The sequence below is a fragment of the Engystomops pustulosus genome, chromosome 6 (assembly GCF_040894005.1).
Source record: "Engystomops pustulosus chromosome 6, aEngPut4.maternal, whole genome shotgun sequence".
Classification (NCBI taxonomy): domain Eukaryota; kingdom Metazoa; phylum Chordata; class Amphibia; order Anura; family Leptodactylidae; genus Engystomops; species Engystomops pustulosus.
In genome coordinates this window covers 38651361-38659772 of record NC_092416.1, presented here as the reverse complement: position 1 = coordinate 38659772, position 8412 = coordinate 38651361, and positions in this window count along the sequence as shown.

The following is an 8412-nucleotide window of genomic DNA, read 5'->3' as shown; positions in this document are numbered from 1 at the left end:
AGCAGAGCTGGAAGTGACCAGTGCCAATCACCTGTGCACTGGCCCTTTAAATCCCTAGTGCCGGGACTTTGCGCGGGGCCTAGGGCGGTCAGGAACGTGGAGAGGTAAGTGCAGGTCGTGGGGAGCCACACCGCCATGGGTACTGGGTACCAAATAAACTGCATACCAGTGTATGACTTAAAAAACTTGATAACCGACCTTTATGTTGAAAAGCAGGTGCATAACTACAGTGGTGACAGCGATAGCGGTTGCATTGGGGCATGTAGTGTCAGGAGCCCAATCATCCAATCGGACACACAAAAGAGTTGATGTATGTGTATGCAGTGTGTGGTGTGTGTATATACTGCTTATGGTGTATGTGTTTATATATGCTGTACGTTTGTATATGACACTGTATGTATGTGTGTGTATATGCTCTATATGTGTGCATAAGTGTATAAATGTGTGATTGTAACTTGCATGTGTCAGTATACAAATATATATATTTTTTTAAGTGAGAAGGGGGGCCCCACTTAGAAGCCTGCTATAGGGCCCTGTTTCTTCTAGTAAGGCCCCTGTTGGAAATGTAATTATATTTAGTCTCTACCCCCCACACGGTACATGCATTGCGCACAGACTAAAGTTAACATATATTTTTCTATAAAAAGGATTCCAGCGCCTGTTAAACCCCTGGAAAGCAGCATCACAGAGGAAGTAGCAGTAAGACATTGTACCTTGAATAATTGATAGGGTTTATGATCACATCAAAGTATGAATCCAATATTCTTGAAAGAACACCGCCATCGTACATACAGTAAACCTGACGCCAGATGCCAAAATAATAAGCGTTCATATGGACGAGTTATTCAAGGCAACTACATGCATTCAACATAACCTGCCTTAGATACAGTGCGTTAACCCTTAGATGGCCTCCCACATACGACTTATGGAAAAAAACGGAAATTGCTTCCATTCTGAGGGATCATTGAGCCAGAAAGTCGAAAAATCCCTTCCATTTCCCAGCCTCCCATAGCATATATTTTATTTAAAATGTAAAAGCATGCTTTAATAACATTTCCTCCTTGTGTTTCCATGCAGCAGAGATCGGGGGCAATGTTGCATTATTGATATACATGATCAATCGCTACAATTTTGATCAGAATAAAGGATAATCTTTTTTCTGTCAATTCGAACAACGGATTTCACATATACCGATTTCTATCTCTACTTGACAGGTGACCATTTTTGGATGGTTTGTAAAATAATTGCACAATTATACAGATCTGCCTAAACATTGTGAATCTTTATGTAAGGATATAAGCTCATATCTCAATGGAGTCAGCTTTATAGTTATATTTCATCTATCTATGAATAAGCCCTGCGGTATAAGGCTGCATTCACACATTCCGTTTGCATTGCATTTAGAAAAGTAATGTCAATATATGTGGGTGGGGCTTGGCCCGATCGCGCATACAGTAACTAGTGTTTCGTATTGTTTAAGGATTTGACTGACATCACTGGCCTCCAACGTGGAGTGGCTCAACCTCAGTGCCACTTGTCAGACTCCTAGGGATCTGAAACTTATCACCCAACCTAAAGCTATTTGTTACATCTGGTTCTTCTGCAGTTCATACTGACAGGCTAAATAGAAGCTGAATTCCTCTGGAACTTCTAAACAGCGCTTTATTTGTTGGAATGCTTGCTCTCTGCAATCCTTACTCAGAAACGGCAAGGGTTAACACTCTCAAACCTTCAGAGGTATGTCTCTTTTATCTGGAGCATAGATAATGCCCTAATAAAAACTCTTGTGTGTGCTATCCTCCATTACTGGTTAAAAGATGTTCTTGTTAACTTTCTTGTCTTGATATTTGTACTTCTAGTTTTCGATATTTGGCTTACGTTCTTAACTACTCTCTCATGTATATATGACTTTACATGTTATCTCAGTTCTGACCCGTATTGTCCACTTCCACTTTGTGGGAGGGACTTTCTTTGTGGTGGTCCTGTATTGCTTAGCATCCAAGGAGGCAAGCAGGCATGGCTGTTGGGAGGCTGAAGTTTTAGGGTTCAGTGTCCAGTGTCCCCATTACAATAAATTATAGATTTTTTAATTTAGGCAACCCGTTTAATTCAAGTAATGATAACACTGACCTAGGAAGATAACAGTAATATTCTGTTATTCTGAAGGTCTCTAGCCACTTTCTCTCATTCCTGAATTATCTCGCAACCTGATTTAAAGCATTAGTCACTGTAATATTCAAAGAGTGTCTAGCCCTTTTCTCTCTTTTTCCAAATTATTTTTCAAGCTCATTAAGAGTAATACCAAATACCATTAACAGTGATACCTAGCAGTTTACTGTGGAGTGTATAGTTAATATACAGCAACTACCAAAACCTTTTAATCAACAATTCTCAAAACATACTATATGTAATTGCGCAATTGTCCTTAAATATCCATAAATATTTCCAAAAATAACAACAGGAAGTGAAGCCATATTGGTTGTGGAATGTGGCTTGCAGGAGATAATTAAAAAATGATAGTAATATTATTTTTTAAAAGAGTTGTCAAAAAATTGGAACTATGACAACCAATAGGGCCACACATTTTCTTCTACTTCTTCTTAAGGCTTGGCACTAGATTCTATCTGGCTTGTATACATCCATTTTTTTCTACACAAAGAAGCCCAGGTGTAACAAGTGCCATCTACTCAATCTGTTCAATATATACCTATAATGTTTCCGTCGCGACTTCCGATGAAAGTTTGCTTGGGGCTACAGTAGTAAGAAAGAATCACACTTATTAAAGTTTTCCATCTGTTTTACTGATTTACGTAACTATATTTCTGCTTTTTTTTAATAAGTTTATGATACAAAATAGTTTCCTCAGAATATTTTTGAACTGGTAAAAATATACAAATTTTATAGTCAGTTTCATGATTCGCTTCAACTGTTAGGCATCAAATCTGCGTAACATATGTACAGGCAAGACATACTTTGACACAGTTAAAGGTATATTATTATATTTACTATAGGAAATATATTTAAATTTTTTTTATTTATTATAAATTAAAGGGATATATTCTTGAAGCCCAATACAATTTTTTGAGAACAAGGTAAAACGTAACAGGATGAATTTGGGAAGATGCAGTACTGTGACTTTGGATGTGGATAACTCCTGTAATGTATGCATCATACACTAAAGTTACTCTGCATGGGCTGGCTGGATAATGGACACGCTCAAGGCTTCCCATCGGGTGGCCTTGTGTTGTCATCTTTTGATAAGTGTAGGAGTATCCACACCAACATTCACATCAGGGGTTATATCGAAGCTGAATAGAAAAGTACATTGAAAACATAGGCAAAACCTGAAATAATTGCAATGAAAACAATGCTTCATCCATATTTTGACAAGTCAAGTTGTGAAAATGTGGGTGTATAATCTTAGTACATAATTATTCTATTTTTCTTTTATCCATGTATATCTCCTTAACTGTCGAAAACAATAAAGTAAAGAAAACATGTATGTTTATGCTTTGTTGTCACTTTATAGAGTAAACTTCAGTGAACTCAACGGGTGGAAGCAAACATGGCTACTCTACATCACTAGGCTGAATGTATCAATTGCGTGATAGACGTTGCAGAGTACTCCATTGCTAACAGATAGACGTAGAATAGAGCTAAACCAGTATGTCTAGCCCCATATTAACTCCCTTCTCCACAATGGCTCCGCCACGTCTGTCCCTAATAGGCCTTGATGAAGCGCAGTAGCGCAAAATGGGTGGTCGCCTTGTGCCGTGGTTTGGTGTCCTCCACCCATTAATATTATGCTGAATAAAGAATTTGAAGTGCATTTGGTAAGTACTGGCTGCATTTTCTCTTTCACGCATGACTCCAAATACATTAATCTAGTTACGCCTACCACAGTGGCGTAACTAGAAGCTGATGGGCCCCATTGCAAAGGCCCCCTACTATAATGTATGGTTTATAGTAATAGTCTTCTCATATGGGAAAGTGACACCATAAGGGCCCCCTAAACCTCTTGGGCCCGGGTGTGATCGCAACCTCTGCACTCCTTCAAGTTACGCCCCTGCCCTACCACTAACTGTTGTCAGATGTGTCTCAGGGACCAGGGAATTCTTTGACTCCAGTTAGTTGAAGTTTTTGGTAGAGTTAAGCTATTACTGTATCAGGGACAGACCTGGTGTGTATATGGAGCAAGGCTATAGGAATATAACACCGGGTCTGCTGCCTGCTACCAGGATCTGAATCCGGATACTATGAGGATACAAGGGTGCAAAGTGGTGAGATCTACCCTGTTTGTATTCTCTTACCAGAGTGCATTGGTCATTTGTTACCAGTTTGTCTTACGAGTTCATTCATTCACCTCAAGGGTTCGATTTGTATGGTTGTACCATGGATATTAGAATTAATCCCATTTGGGATTTATTGTAAACAGCAATTTTGGCTATATGTTTGTACATGTGTATCTAAGTGGATGTGCCCTAGGACTATACATGGTACTTTTGAATTGTTTTCCAATAAATGTTAATTTTTAAACCTTTTTGAACTTCCAGTTACAGTGATATTAAAATTTTAGATGTTAGATATTGGCACTCACTCAAGACCATTTGAGTTTTTTTAATCTGAGTCTTTCTTTCACCGGCGCAGCACGGGTTTTCCAACGTTTTCGGGGATCATGCCGCTGGGACAGAGATTTAGAAGGCAAAGGAAGGTAGGGGTCGGCACTCCAGGCTTTCTAAAACATCAATCTCCTTTATTCAAAATCCATTAAAATATACAAAGTGATCATAGTCTATGGACTATGCACTATGATCACTTCGTATATTTTAATGGATTTTGAATAAAGAAGATTCATGTTTTAGAAAGCCTGGAGTGCCGACCCCTACCTTCCTTTGTTTTTTGATTACACCGGGGCGTTCCAACAAGCCCATTGTGGATTCGTGCACCGGACTACACAAGTGTTTCCTGCGGCTCTTCAAGGTTCACGTGAGTGAGCGGTATGCTCAATGTGTTTTGTTAGAGATTTAGAAGGGTTTGTGTCTCACGCGATCGGATTTCGGCGCGTCGGTGCCGGCTTTCATGCGACAGAAATCGGCTGGCTGGCCTTTGGACGATCCAACTGATTCAGACAGAGTGCGGGATTTAATTATAAGATTGTGTCGCAAAACATGCACTCACATACACCGGGAAGAAGAAGGCGAACTTCGGCGGACCTGAGCGGGGAATTGACACAGGATATCAGGCGCACAATGTAAGTGAATCATGGCATAGTGCGATCCTCCGGATCGGGGAACGTGCAGGACCGGGTAAGTAAATGTGCCCCAATGTCACCTCTGAGCCTCTGTAACCCAACAAAGAACTTGGAGATAAAAACCAAGATAAATATAAATTCTTTATTATTTTCACAACCTCTCAGACCAATAATGAAAAAAAATGTAAGAATCTGGGCAATCCCTTTTAATATGGCTCTAGTCCTCATCTGTACCTGCACAGAAACCACATTTTTTTAGAACTTACTGTATATAAGTATAATAAGGTCGAGCCTAATTTAGCACATAATCTACCATCCACATTTCTATATAAAACCCTGGTGGAAAAAAATGGCAGTGCTCACAGTCTTTGTTTTGAAGGACCTAAAAATCTAGATCCGGCATGAGACACATGATGCATCGCCATCATAAACACTGCTTTCCTCTGACATTTATAAAGTGGTGAACAGCGGCACAACAGCTAAGTAGATACCATATAATTTATGAAGAAGCCGTAGTTTTCTCACTAAATAATCTAGATGGAAAAGCGCTGCCTCAAAGGCAGATTCCCTTCAAATGCCATTGTTTTTCATGCAAAGACAGGAAAGGTAAATATTGGAGCGAAAGCAAAAAATGGAAGTAAAAAATAAGATAAAAAATCAAAACAATTTTCACATGGATTGAAACTGATTTTTTACGCATTTTTATGGTACATATCTAATGTTAGAAATTTTTTTAACAAATCACCATTTGGGGTTACATATATTTAATTGTTTAATTCTCTTTGGCCATAATTTTTTTGAGAGGTTCACTTTGTTTTCCTTATTTTGGGTCTCATTACAATTACCTTTTATTAGGAAGTTTTTTCTAATATCAGCATTTAAAAACTTTTAGAATTTAAGTATGAGGACTTGTTTTTGATTTTTTGATTTTATTTTTTTTTCTTTAGGGAGAGTAACATGAAAAAAGTGCAATTTTATTACATTGGGGCAGATTTACTTACCCGATCCATTCGCGATCCAGCGGCGCGTTCTCTGCGCTGTATTCGGGTCCGGCCGCGGTTTATTAAGGTAGTTCCTCTGCCGTCCACCAGGTGGCGCTGCTGCGCTGAAAAGCATCGGAACGCACTGGAGTTCACCAGGGCTGAGTGAAGGTAAGTGCAAGCTCCTCAACAGATTTTTTTTTTTTTTAAATGCGGCGGTTTTTCCGAATCCATCGGGTTTTCGTTCGGCCACGCCCCCCGATTTCCGTTGCATGCATGCCAGCGCCGATGCGCCACAATTCGATCGCGTGCACCAAAATCCCGGGGCAATTCAGGGGAAATCGGCGCAAATCGGTAATATTCGGGTAACACGTCAGGAAAATGCAAATCGGGCCCTTAGTAAATGACCCCCATTGTTCCCAATGTTGAAATACCAAACATGCAGTTTAAAAAAAAGACCTCAGTGTAGAAATGTCACCTGCAGGAAATTGGACGCACGACCTAAGTGAATAGCGCCGGACCCGAATCCTCTTCGGACAACGCACCACGGGATCACGACAGGACTTGGTAAGTAAACTGTATGACATGGACAGACATATTGGGTGGTTGTTATGTTCCCTGGCAAAATCTGAGCTGCTGGTATCTTATATCCTTGTGTTTATTTCTCAGCAGATTATCACCTTGTATTAAATTTCTAATCCACCCCTGAGGCCTGTCTTTTGGAGTTACAGTGATCAAACAGCAATAACATGAATTACATGGAGTACATGTTCAGGTACCCTATTAGGGTACATTATGCCGATCCAGAATGTCCGACGAGGATTCAGGTCTGCCACGATTCACTAAGATTGTGCTTCCAATTTCCTGCATGTGTCGCTTCCCCAGCTGAGGTCCGCAGGAGTTCAGCTTCTTCTTCCCGGGGTATGTGAGTGCTGATCTTGCAACACAATTTGGTTTTTAAATTCTGCGGTTTGTCTGAATCCTTCGGGTTGTCCTTCGGCCACGCCCCCCGATTTCTGTCGCATGCAAGCTGGCGCTGATGCGCCACAATCCAATTCTGCGCAAAACGGAAATACTCTGGAAAACCCGATGGAATCGCAGTCCGTGGACCCTTAGTAAATGTGCCCCAATGAGTCTTCCAGAGTAGAAGCTGAGGCCTTTTGTAGATCATAGAGTTGGGCCCCTCCTTGATGCTTTCTAAATTTGTAAAACTCCAATTTATAGAAGTTTTCCCGGTTATTGAAAAGGATCGGTCATGAATATCTGGACAGAGCTCTCTGGAATCTACTTTTTAGTAGCCCCACCAGGTATTAGTGGCTGCCCACGGCGATAGAATTAACAAACAAAACATAGATAATAAAATTGCTCCATTCTCTGTGTAGTGGCCATGTCAGGTAAATGCAATTCATCTATTAGACAAAGAATGGAATCATCTGCTTCTTGTTTCTACAGCAACCTTATTACAGCTGTGGGTGTCATTTTCCGTTGATATTGCTGATCTATCCTAAAAGAAGAATACAAGATACCAGTAGGTAGTAGCATCAGAACCAGCACACAACAAACAAAGCAGACTACATTGTATCTCCAAGGAGACAGGGCTGAGACCATACAATGCTTGGTTGTACATGCAGTAGTCCATCAGAGCTGAAACCAGTCTTTATATCAGTTCTCTGCACTGGCTTACAGTTTATAATGATGTTAAGATGACATGGGGACAATGGATGTATCCAACATCTACACTTCCTTAACATTTTTACCTATAGATTAATAATATGAAAGATAATTTAAAGGGAACCTACCACCACGGATCTACCTATAAGGGTACATTGGGTGGTAGGTGGATCTATAGGATGTGAGGACAGCCCTTTTAAGGGCTAACCCTCATGTTCCCGCACTTCTTTAATAACTTTTATTATCCGAATATGTACATTTTCTAAAGAGGCTACTGAGGCTACATGGAACGGCTACTCCAAGCCCCAGTAGCCTCTTTGATCCTCCTATCTGAAATCTTCGTTGCGCAGCTCCTCGTAACTCCGGTTACTTCACGCCCCAGTAGCCTCTTCGATCCTCCTATCTGAAATCTTCGTCGCGCTGCTCCTTGTAGCTCCGGTTACTCCATGCCCCAGTAGCCTCTTCAGAAAATGTACATATTCAGATAATAAAAGAATTAAAAAAGTGCGG